Source organism: Oryzias latipes, chromosome 22 (genome assembly GCF_053564925.1).
Source record: "Oryzias latipes strain Hd-rR chromosome 22, Olatipes_Hd-rR_3.1".
In the NCBI taxonomy this organism is placed as follows: Eukaryota; Metazoa; Chordata; class Actinopteri; order Beloniformes; family Adrianichthyidae; genus Oryzias; species Oryzias latipes.
In genome coordinates, this window is record NC_136258.1 from 3,317,702 (window position 1) to 3,330,796 (window position 13,095).

At 42.1% G+C, this 13,095-nt stretch overlaps 1 long non-coding RNA gene across 1 annotated transcript; it reads left to right on the forward strand.

The window, feature by feature from the left end:
- The first annotated feature begins 8,911 nt into the window (after positions 1-8,911).
- Positions 8,912-9,763, forward strand: LOC144988949 (uncharacterized). The gene is made up of 3 exons (XR_013653053.1): positions 8,912-9,227; positions 9,357-9,453; positions 9,611-9,763. It is a non-coding gene; the product is annotated as an uncharacterized LOC144988949 (long non-coding RNA).
- The last annotated feature ends 3,332 nt before the right edge of the window (positions 9,764-13,095 follow it).

Here is a 13,095-nt window from a genome sequence, read left to right on the forward strand (position 1 = left end):
ACAAAAATTTTTACAAATAATCTCTACACCAACTTTAAAAACAAATGAAATGATGCCGTTCACTGGAAACACCGGGTTTCCCAGAGGCTGTTGTGGCTCCCTGTGTTTTCATTTTTGTGGGAAACTGATCCAAATGGCTCTTTGAGTGTGTGACACTCAAAGAGCCATTTGGATCCGTCGAGGACTCCATCCTCTGAGGAAGAGGGGGTGGTTCCGGGTGGCATTGTCAGTGCGTCAGGCCTGGCCAGGGGCCCGGAAACAGACAATTTGGCGTCCGGTTCGGCGTCCACGAGCGGCGGTTCCGGTCTGCCAAGGTGCCATCCGGGGAGAGACCAGCGGGGGCTGTTGCCGTTTGAAGGGCTGGGTCCAACCGGAGCGGTGCACCGAGTAGCAGAGCGGGAGGATCGCCATCATGGAGCAGCTGCAGCGAGTGCATCCATCTGACATTGGGACGTGGGTGGAGGAGCACGAGCCAGAGGAAGGCCCCGCTGATGCCTGGCTGTTGGACTGCAGGGCCTCTACGTTGGAAGAGGCCCAACGTAGAGTCCTGCGGAACTGTCGGGTGGAGATCAGCGTGGGGCTTGCGCGGCGACGGACTGCTGAACTGGGTCGCCGCACATCGTCGATCCCTCAGAGGAGGGGGATGATGTGACGGTGTGGCACCGTCAGATCGTGAGGGGGCCCACACCGTGTGTATATTTTATGTTTAAACGTGTTTCCTGTGACCTTCCTGTGGCCTAATGGAGAGCACCGCCCCGTAGGAGGGGCGTAGGGGTTATAAGGAAGTGTCACAGGAAGTGAAAATGTATGAGTGAGGGAGGTGTCATGTGTTGATGTGGCCCTGCGTGGAGCAATCGTAGTGCTCATCTGTTCTTGAATAAAGAAAGAACCCACTCACCTTGGTGCCTCTGCATTATTCCCGGCGGGACCCCGCGACCGAGTGGTAGTGGTTGCTGACCCCTGTTCTATGACATAGTTTCTGCAGAGCGACAGTAGTTCATTATTCAACTCTGAGTTGTGGGTGGGACTGTTGGCGCTGAGCAAACCCGCCCCCCTTCCCTTCCCCATTCCCCAGCTCTCTGTTTACTTGATCTCCCTGGCTAGCTTACAGCCCCTCACATCCCCAACATAACAATACTGGTGCAATAAAAATGACGAGCAATACTGGAGTTGTCCCCCATACAGTTTTGAGCCAGACGGCTCAGACCAGGAAAACAAAGACGATCTAGTCATCTAGAAGTGGATCCATCAGAATGGAGCGGAGCAGGGAATAAGATCTTTTCAAACAGCATTTTTTCATCTGCTCATAACTCACTATGATTGGAAAACAGAAATACTCAGAAATGCAATTTTAACCTGAATTTTTTTCATACGTGTCTTCCATCATCAGACACATGCTAGAAAAACATGTTAAAAACACTTAGAATAACTTTTAAATATGTTTACAGTTTTGAAGTAACTTGCCCAACACTGCTTCTTGAATATTATAAAAATACATATACAAATATTATATTATATGTAATAATAATCATTTATAATAATATCTTTCTAAAGAAAACTAATTGGCCATACTAATTTGTCCCTTAGGTTACAGACTGAATGGAAGGACAGGCAGCTGCTTGATGGGGTGATTACAAATAAATGCTGCCTTCAGGTATCAAACAGAATCAAACAGGTGAAAACTCCAACAGCACTTTGCTTTCCCCAGCTTCAATTAGTGCTTTTAATTACCTTTTATTTCAGGCCCTAAAAACAGGACAGCAACAACAAAGCACAAAACTGCAGTCATGTAGATGTCTACCCCTTGAGCCTCTCTCTCTCTCTCACACACACACACACAGGCACACACACACACACACACACACACAGATATACACATATGGCACCTCAGGGCTAATTATCCAATTAGTCTGCAGCAGCAGAGGTCTAAGCTGCAGCCAATTACCAGGCAAAGGCTATGCAGAAACCTGTTGATTTAATTAGAAACGCTGGGATGGAGGGTAGGGGGCGAGGAGCAGAGGCAGGCAAACAATTTAATTACAAGCCAGCAGCCTGGGGCATGGTGGGACACAGGTCCATACCCCTGGGTGTGATGGTGTTTGTGAAGATGAGCTCTGAGACTGCAGACGGCTGACGAAGCAGCTACTTTGAACTCTGCAGAGAGAAAAAGGGGGCGTCCCGCTCTCTTCTGCACGATTATGAGTCAAGAAGAGGCTTTTAACCAGAAAGCTCGCCGATGGACACCAAAGCTCACTCAGCCTGGGTTCAGACTGTGGGGAAATGCTTAATCCAATTGTGAAAATGTGCAATTTACCTTCATGTCCACCAGGGTCAGAGTTTAGTGATGTTAGTGAAGCCCAACCTGTTTATATTGCAGGGAACGGGTGGACCAATGAATCAGGGGGCGGGATGCTTTGCTGCCAGGGTGAAGTCAAATTAACTAATCGAACATAAAGCATCTGAACCAAGTAGAACAGGACAAAAAAAAGACCCAAACCAAGAACATCTGACAGACAAAAACTGAAAACAGAAGAATATAAACAAAGACAATCTCAATGGCGGAGGATTGCATTCAGACTTACCACTTCAGCTCTCACCTCTCTGCAGCCTGGGGTCCTCAACATAGGGCAGGGGCTTAATTGGAGAGCTCCTTGCCCTCCTCCAGCTCGCTGCCAGATTCCCTGCTATTCGCGCTCTTGTTGTCATTGTGAGAGCTCCGATTTTCAGCCGGATGATGCCCAGCAGGAGGAGTAATTGCCCTGTTTTGACTCCTCAGGGCATTTGAACCTAAATCCTCCTCTTTGGATGTTTGAGGATGTTCAGAGAGACCGATGATGCTGTCAGGGAATTTACTCAAACTACAGCATTTTCAAACTGGTTCCTCCAGACATGAGACTCATGTACAGGAAGAATGGTTTAGAGAGGACACTGACTATTTCATGAGAGAGCAAAAATGGCTTTGTTTTATCTCTGAAGTTTAGATAGATGGGTTCTGCTTTAGCTGACGGAGATATTCTGATCTCATCAAATCCTGCTGAAAACTGTGAGTAGCTACACCCAGAAACATAAAACCTTTAACAATTTTCAGGTTAGTCGGTTCAGTTTTAACGTCACATAAACACAAGTAGCAAGTGAAAATCAAAGTTCTGCATTTCTAAACACAATTCTCAACATCTGTGTAAAAATGTTCATCCTCTTTTCTCCTCACCTTTCTTCCTCACAACATATCAAGTTCATGGACCGCCTACTGAGCAAAAATGTTCATGCATATTTTTTCTACAGGCATGCTGCAGGCGAGAGGTCTTAGCAAACAACACACAGGGGTAAGTAATGGTGAAGTACATAAGACACCGGCACATCGTATACATTTTTCATCTTCTTAACCCCCCCCCCCGAACCCTGTGCACTGTGCAAGGAGCCTGTTAGTGTTCTAGTAATAAGTACATGCTCCTTGCTTGCAGCCTTGACTACATTCACATCGCTCTCAGCCGCACGCACTCAAGTGACCACTTTCGAAGAAAGCCAATGTAAACACAAGTAAATGCAAGTTTGGGGCTTCCGTTTCCAAAACTGTCACCGTCACACATTGCTAGGAGTTTTCCACATTTTCAGACTCTATGTACAAAATGCTGAAAGTTCAATCGGTGGAACTTTGACCAATCAGGGCCTCAGATTTGGTCGAAAGGAATGGATGACGTCCCTTTTCATTCACGGAAGTGGCAATCATGTAAAAACTGATCATGAAGGAGAAATGAATAATTTAGGTTTTCTGCCCTAAATATTATGACTCCAAGTCTTTCATAGGTTGGAATAGAACTGTGAAAGAAAAACCCTTGAGCAAGATTCACAAGATTTGACATTTTGCACCAAGCCTCTTCCAACTGTAGGTGGCAGATATGTATGCTAATAATCAGTGGCACATGTGCGGTGTGAACACCATGTGTCAAGTGCGTTTAAGAACCGGGATTCAGCTCGTTCTTAAACGCGCGACAGATGCCCGATCTGAATGTAGCATTAGAAAGTAGGAAATAAGATAATCAGAGTGTAGTTTGTGTGAACATCCTACAGGCATGTATGTATCAATGGGGAAATTCCTCTCCGCATTTGACCCATCCCCTGGGGGAGCGGTGAGCTGCAGCTGAACTGCGCTCGGGAGGCAGTAGCGTTAAGGGTCTTGCCTAAGAACCCTCACTGAGTGATGTTAATTGCACGCCATTGATATGGTAATTGCCCCAGTACCATTGCTCATTCCCCTCCAGGAATCGAACCCTGGATTCCTGCATGGCAGCTTCTCACCTTACCAACCTAAGCAAGTACTCATATCTTAGTAATGACTATAGCATGTGGCGTATAGACACCGTAAAACAGCATCACTTGTAAATCATAAGTGTGTGAAACTCACATTATTCCTACAAATGCTTCACAATACACTTACCACACACACAACAATGGTACGTTCCATTTTCATTACATCCTTTAGGGTGGCCATACGAGCCTAAAGGGACCTGCAAGACACAACTCTAAGAGCCACTCCTCTGTACAACGGGCCTGGACAACCCAAAAACCTGCACTACCTGTACATGTCAACATCTGTAAGGGACCTACTAAGGGGCCTCACAGAGCCAATGAAACGTTACAGAAATGATCAGGCCTTGCAATGCCCCTGTACAGTCATGTAGGCTCCATTTCCACTGCATGGTTCAGGTGACCCAAATCCGATTTTTTTCCTCTCATGCGGCACAGATCGGATATGACCGGTGAACGTGTGAGCAGGACAAAGGCACATGGAATCTGATTTTCTCAGATCGGATTCCGGCCTCATTCATATGTGGAAATAAATCGGATACGAATCAGATACGCGCATTTGCGCGTGCCATTTAAGCAGACAAATTGGATATTCCTCAGTAAAAGCGAGTCCTACGTCAGTGACGTTCTCTCAGGTGGACACCACCACCTGAGACCACATGACTTATTACAAGCGCGATGGAGGACGAAGGCTACACACAGTGGAGCAATGCAGAGGTTTCATGCCTTAAGTCTTTGGGGCGAAAAGACAGTGCAGGCAAAAATGCTGGGTTGTTATCGAAATAAATCTGTGTTTGAAGACAAGCGAAAAGCTTAAAAAGCAAATACAAAGCGGTAAAAGACCACAACAATAAGAGTGGAAATAGCTGTGCAACATTCCCATTCTTCAATCAAATGAAAGGCATTTTGGGCGACCACCCGAATTACTAGATAGCTTTAGAGAAGATGACGTCGCTCCATCAGTGGACTGTGAAGAGCCGGAGTGTGAGAACAGTCACCTTACAGGTAAAGGCAAACTAACGTTTTTTCATTTGCTTTTTTATATGTTATTTTATTTTTTATATATAGTCTAGCATTTTAAAGTTGTTTCAGTAATCGACAGATTATAAAAATATGTTAGCAATTACGATATTACAGCTACCATCATTCATTACAAAGTATGATAGCTAACATGACTTTATAATGTGATGAATGCTTCAATATTATATTATATGCAATAGGCTATTACTTCAGTTGTTTATATTACATTTGTTTTTTGATATCATAGACACTAGACAAACGTGATCACAGTTGGTCATACTTATTAAGAGTAATATCTGATATCTTTAGTTCATATCAGCCACTTTTTGGAATTTTACATGTCAACATTCGCAAAACAGATGAGCCCCCTGACACGCCACAGACCACCTCAAGTGAGACCAGTGCTTCATAGTACGTAGTACACCGGGTAACATTAATAATCATTTGTATAACCGTAATTTTAATTTTTTACAAATAGGTCATTTTATTTTCATTCACGGTGTTAAGTACTTATTTTTTGTACAAAAATAAATACTATAGCAATACAGCTATAATGTTATTGGTCAACACTCATAATGTAGTAATTGATAAAGCAGTCAACAAAAAAATAGCTCATTATCTAAAACATTTGTCTTTTTACAGGTGCACCTACCACAGAAAGCGAAAAAATAAGCTTGAATCCACAATGGATGATTTTCAAAGACCATCAAAGAAGCCTGTCTCAGGCAGATGACCCTGAGCTACAGCTTAAATTGCAAGCTGCCCAGCACGCCCACGAACTAAAGATGACACTGTTTACACAGTTTCTTGCAGGAAGACCATCGTACCAGCCACCACCTCACCCAGGCCATGCCACAGGGTCAAGCTATTTCCCAGATCAGGTTCACCCGCCTAGATTTAGCAAGATTTTTCCCACCCTGGTCCCTTTACTCAGGATCACACACACCCACATTTTCCCCAACATGATGGCCACCCCTGTCCCCCCTTTTACCACTTACTTACTACTTACTTTACTTATGTTTATGCTGGTCCCTTTCACTATTCCCACCCTCCATTCTTTCCAGATAATCGTACACCACTCCTACCTCCTAAATCCCCACTTCCAAAAATCCTCACCGCCCTTCAACCTCCACCCTCTCAACATACATAAAATACAATTATGAGGATAAAAGTTGTGCCTAAATAAGAGTCCAGCATGACAGTGTCGTGATTTGGCAAACAGGACAAACCCAGATGTAGGAAAGAACTACAAGCACATTAGCAGCAAAAGTCCAAAGATTTTCCTTTATACATATAGAACCAAAGAACAAGGGCTCAGCAAACTAGTCAGGAAGCAGAACGAGCAGCCACTGAAGGCTCCAGCAGAGTTCCTTAAATACACTGAGGCTAATTATTATAACCATTATAGAATATATGGACATTTAATAAACATTATAGTATTTCAAAAAACAGTACACACTGTAAACCTAAATAGGTTCAGTGAGCTAAAAATTTATGAGGAAACTGATTACATAATATTTTCCTTACCTAAAAATTATTAGTTAATCAGAACTTAGGATGTTTGAGTTGAATAAAATAAAACACTTTAAATAAATTGAAACGACAACTTTTTATTTAACTAAGTCAAAGATTTTTACTTTACTAGACTACCATATTAAACCTAAATACCATACTTGGGCTGCATGATGGCGCAGTGGTTAGCACTCATGCTTCACAGCAAGAAGGCCCCTGGTTCCAGTCCTGTCTGGGGGACCTGAACCAGAACATCAATGGGGGTCCTCTCTGTGTGGAGTTTGCATGTTCTCCCCGTGCATGTGTGGATTTACTCCGGGGTCACCGGCTTCCTCCCACTGTCCAAAAACATGCTTTATAGGTTAATTGGTCACTTTAAATTGTCCCTAGGTGTGAATGTGTCTGTGATTGTGGCCCTGCAACAGACTGACAACCTGTCCAGGATGTCCCCTGCCTTCACCCATTAGTAGCTGGGATAGGCTCCAGCAGCCCCATGACCCCGAAGGGGATAAAACGGAAGAAAATGAATGAATGAATACCATACTTGATTACCTCAAAGACATTAATATATTCACTCATCTTCTAAACCAGTTTTGTCCTTTTCGGCCTATCCCGGCCACCTGTGGGCAAAGGCAGGGGACATCATAGGGCCACAAATCACACACCCATTCACACTCCCATTCACACCTAACAACAATTTAGAGTAACCAATATCAATTTCCTCCCACTGTCCAAAAATAGGACAGTGAGAGGAAGCCATGCACGGTGAGAACATGCAAGCTCCACTCAAAAGGGTGTTCTGTTATCCCCAGCCGGGACTTGAACCGGGGCCTTCTTCCTCTGAGGCAAGAGCGCCACCGCGTCTTTCTTCAGTACGTGGCTGAGTTCACGTTCATGTGCATTAAAATGCCAAAGAATAGTAAATAAATAAATGGCAAAATCAATCAATCAAAAGAACTCTTGAGTCGTAACTGAACTCAGTGATCGCCGCAACAGCGACACTCAACATGAAACCCATACAAGGGTCCCTAAAAATGTTTTTAAAATAGTAAATATTAAACCGCAATCAATTTTTTATAGGATTTTCCATAGGAAAAAAAACTCACGTAACCCAACTTAATGATATGAACGGATCAGACGTGGCTATTCTACGATTTCAGATCCTTTTGAAAAAATGTGGAACGAAACAAACGAACACAAACTGCTTGTCTACAATGAATGAATGCAATGAAAGTAAAGGGTACATGTACTGCTAGAAATGTCCTCAAAAATAACCATCACAATCTTTGCATTTTCCACGGAAAAAAGAGAAACATAGAGAAACACACGTGTGCGGGGAGCACAAGTCCACAGAAATGAATGAAAAGAAGAAGAAAAAAAACGTCGTTACAGACCTTTTTCGCAAAAACCGGAAATACGTCATCAACGTGTAAACCCAGTTCCGGTTTGTGCTTTGTTGGCGGAGAAATGGAAGCTAGACTAGTGTTTTCGAAACCCTGAGTTGTCTTCCGAAGTTCACCAGCCCCGATGTGGTGAAGAGTGTGGAGATGCATTCGTCCACTAAAGGAAACAAATTGGACAAGGGATATAAATTCTTCCACGAAGAGTTTATCCACCATTACCAAGGTAAGCTTTAGCTAGCTTTAGCCATAGCCGCATCACCGGTAACTCTGTCTGTTTACGTCAACTGTAAATCCTGGTGTTATTAATTTGTAATTTAAGGTATAACACATCGCAGTGAATATATTGTGTGTATGTTTAAGTGAAAAGGCATGAGATTAACATCATAACACCCAAAAATTTGGTGAAGCTGTAAATAAGAAATGTTACCGACATTCAAGTTGCCCGTTTGTGTGTTCATTCTTTTTGCTGCGGTTGCGGCACTTTCTTCACTTACTATTAGCATTATTTTTTCTGAAAGTAAAGGTGACCAGACGTCCTCTTTTTCCTGGACATGTCCTCTTTTTTGATACCTATATAATAAAATAACATTGAACATAGATGAAATGTGATCATATTTGCTTTATGTACGCAGCTCTGCACACCAATTACTCTCGATGAAATATCTCACAAACTCACTTCACTCCTCTTTTTTACAAACTCAAATCTGGTCACCCTACTGAAAGTTAGAGTTTCATGTTATTATGAACATTGATGTAGCAACATAAGTATGTCCTATTTAATTGTAACCTATTTAATTTATTGTGTCCAGATATCACTGGATGCAGAAAGTGCCAACCTGAAAGCTTTCTCCTGCAGTTGTGCGACTGGTAAAGGATTCTGCAATCACATAGTTGCCATCCTGTTCCAGACCACACATTATTCACAGCTGCTCCATCCCCCTGGCCTGCACGAGTGGCTTGCAAAGATGGCACAGACCAAGAGCACAGGTGGGTTTGTGATAAAATTATCATTATGATTTAAGAACGGATGTGTATCCATTACAACTGTAAATTATTATAGAAACACCCCCAGTAGTGACTATAGATTGTAATTGCTTTTTGCCTTTTATTTATAAGGGAATCCATCCTGAACCGGTTAGTGAGCTGGTGGTGCAAAAGCCCAAAACAGTTGGCAGGGACGGTCTGAGCTCCACACTGTACAAGGCATATACAGGTGATTAATTTAACTTTTTGTTGCTTTGTGAGCAAGTTAAGTTGTTTTTTCTAATCTTATGACTAACCAAATTATGGTTATTGCAGATATAAAGAATAAAATTTAAATGTACTTATGCACTCATGTCTAACTTTTGTGTGTTGTGTTTCTCTTGTAGGACCACAGCCAGATCCATATCTGATGGCATCTGGAAGCAGATTATGCCAGGTGCAGCCCCAACCTCTCATGGCTGTGTTGGATGGGGTTTCTGAGATGGAATGAAATAGAACTTGGATATATATTATGGCAAATGCATGAATGCATACCTTAAATTACACTTATCTTGTCTTTATCAGTTTAGCCTTCTGTCTTACTGTTAATGATCTGTAATGTTTTTTTTAATGTAAATTTTTGATGTTATTTGAGTTGTTATTAATCAGTTGATGTTACACATACCAAGAAATTAAATGAGGCACAATTTTGACCAAAATTGTTTTATTTGTTCATCTAATTTTTTTGTGAAGTCAAAGTCATATTTCAACAGAAAAATATAAAGAATATAACAATTATATTTAATTAGATTTTAAGAATATGTGGGAACACTAAATTTTTCCAGACTATTTACACATTATTCATTATTTACATACCAAACATTAATTCACTCTTCAAAACAAAAAAGTCCTTGATAATTTGCCAAAACACGGCAGTTAAGCCAGATCCGATTCACACTGCCAATCAGTGTGAGCGGCACGGGAGAGTCCCAGATGTGAAAGGACTTTATCCTACTGATCACTCTTTCCACCATAATTCTGAGGCGGGTAATGGCTTGGGTTTGTTCCGGTTCCCCATTGCTGAATTGAGCTGAACGCTTAAAAGGTGGAATGATGATCTTAGATCCAATGTCAGTAAGGAGGTCTTGAACGAGGAACCCTTTGTCTGCCATGACATCGTCTCCTGGCTCCAGCAAGGGAACTTGGCTTCTAAGTCATGGATGTAATCCAAAGCCTCATCCAGAGCACCTTTAAAGATAAAGAAATTAAAAACCAGTCTTAACATATTTTTGCTAACTTTCAACACAACGCAGTAATCATGTTTCGAAAATTTCATTTATTTTTGTTAAGGAAAATAAAAATGACAAAATACTCAAAAGTAATTAAATACCGTACACGTAAATGAATGAATGAATCTATATGTACATATATATTTATATATAAATCTATATCTATAGATACATATACATAAAAACACATCTATATATATACATATATATCTATACATATCTATACATATATATATATCTATACATATATATATATATATATATATATATATATATATATATATATATATATATATATATATATATATATATAAATATATATATATATATATATATATATATATACATTTACTCATATATACAGTGCAGTCACTAAGTATTTGTTCACCCTGTGATTTAGCAAGTTCTCCCACTTAGAAAACATGGAGAGGTCTAAAATTTTCATCATAGGTGCAATTCCACAGTGAGAGACAGAATCTGAAGAAACATTCAGAAATCACGTTGTACGATTTTTTAAAACAATTTATTTGTAAATTTCTGTGACAAGTTCATATATATGTGTGTGTATATATATATATATATATATATATATATATATATATATATATATATATATATATATATATATATATATATATGCAGAACAGCAGTGGGGACAGGCAAGGTAGTCCACACAGGAGGGGTCTCACTCCCAGAAGGAACAATAACAGACATCGAGGACAGTTACAAGTACCTTGGAATTCCCCAGGCAAATGGCAACCTGGAGCAGGCAACAAGGAAAGCTGCAACAGCTAAATACCTCCAACGAGTAAGGCAAGTCCTGAGAAGCCAGCTCAATGGCAAAAATAAGACCCGGGCAATAAACAGCTACGCACTGCCAGTTATCAAATACCCTGCAGGAATAATAAGATGGCCAAAGGAAGAGATACAGACCACGGATGTTAAAACACGAAAGCTCCTCACCATGCATGGAGGGTTCCATCCCAAATCCAGCACACTGAGACTGTATTCTAGCCGCAAGGAAGGAGGCCGAGGACTAGTGAGTGTAGAAGCCACTATCCAGGATGAAACATCCAAGATGCATGAGTACATCAGGCTCAAGGCCCCAAATGACAGTGTGCTCGGTGAATGTCTCAGGCAATGGAGAGCAGAGGACACAGTGCTGGAGGACAGATCTTCATGGGAGGACAAACCCCTGCATGGGATGTACCACCGGACCATAACTGAAGTGGCAGATATCAAGAAGTCCTACCAATGGCTAGAAAGGGCTGGCCTACAGGACAGTACTGAAGCGCTTATCCTGGCAGCTCAGGAACAAGCCCTGAGCACCAGAGCGATAGAGGCTCAGATCTACCACACCAGACAAGACCCAAGGTGTAGGCTGTGCAAAGAGGCCCCTGAAACGATCCAGCACATAACTGCAGGATGTAAGATGCTGGCAGGTAAAACATACATGGAGCGCCACAATCAAGTGGCTGGAATAATATACAGGAACATGTGTGCAGAATATGAACTGGAAACCCCAAGGTCAAAATGGGAAACACCTCAGAAGGTGGTAGAGAATGAGAGGGCAAAGACCCTGTGGGACTTCCAGATCCAGACTGATAGGATGGTAATGGCAAACCAACCAGACATTGTAGTGGTGGATAAAGAACAGAGGAAAGCCGTTGTGGTGGATGTGGCAGTGCCAAGCGATGGGAACATCAGGAAAAAGGAACATGAGAAACTGGAGAAATACCAGGGACTCAGAGAAGAACTGGAGAAAGCCTGGAAAGTGAAGGTGACAGTGGTGCCTGTGGTAATTGGAGCACTCGGGGCAGTAACCCCCAAGCTGGAGGAGTGGCTACAACAGATACCTGGAAAGACCTCAGACCTCTCAGTCCAGAAAAGCGCAGTGCTAGGAACAGCTAAGATACTGCGCAGGACCCTCAAGCTCCCAGGCCTCTGGTAGAGGACCCGAGCTTGGAGGAGAAACCACCCGCGGAGGGTGAGAGGGGCGTTGTTTGTTTTTTATATATATATATATTTATATGTGTGTGTATATATATATATTTATATTTAAACACACAAACACATCTACATATATCTATATATATCTATATATATATATATAGATATAGATCCAACGATCTATATCTATATATATATATCTTCAGTATGATCCGGTGGTACATTCCATGCAGGGGTTTGTCCTCCCATGAGGATCTGTCCTCCTGCACTGTATCCTTTGCTCTCCATTGCCTGAGACATTCACTGAGCACACTGTCAGTTGGGGCCTTGAGCTTGATGAACTCATGCATCTTGGATGTTTCATTCTGGATAGTGGCTTCTACGCTCACTAGTCCTCGGCCTCCTTCCTTGCGGCTAGCATACAGTCTCAGGGTGCTGGATTTGGGATGGAACCCTCCATGCATGGTGAGGAGCTTTTGTGTTTTAACATCCGTGGTCTGTATCTCTTCCTTTGGCCATCTTATAATTCCTGTAGGGTATCTGATAACTGGCAGTGCGTAGCTGTTTATTGCCCGGGTCTTATTTTTGCCATTGAGCTGGCTACTCAGGACTTGCCTTACTCGTTGGAGGTATTTAGCTGTTGCAGCTTTCCT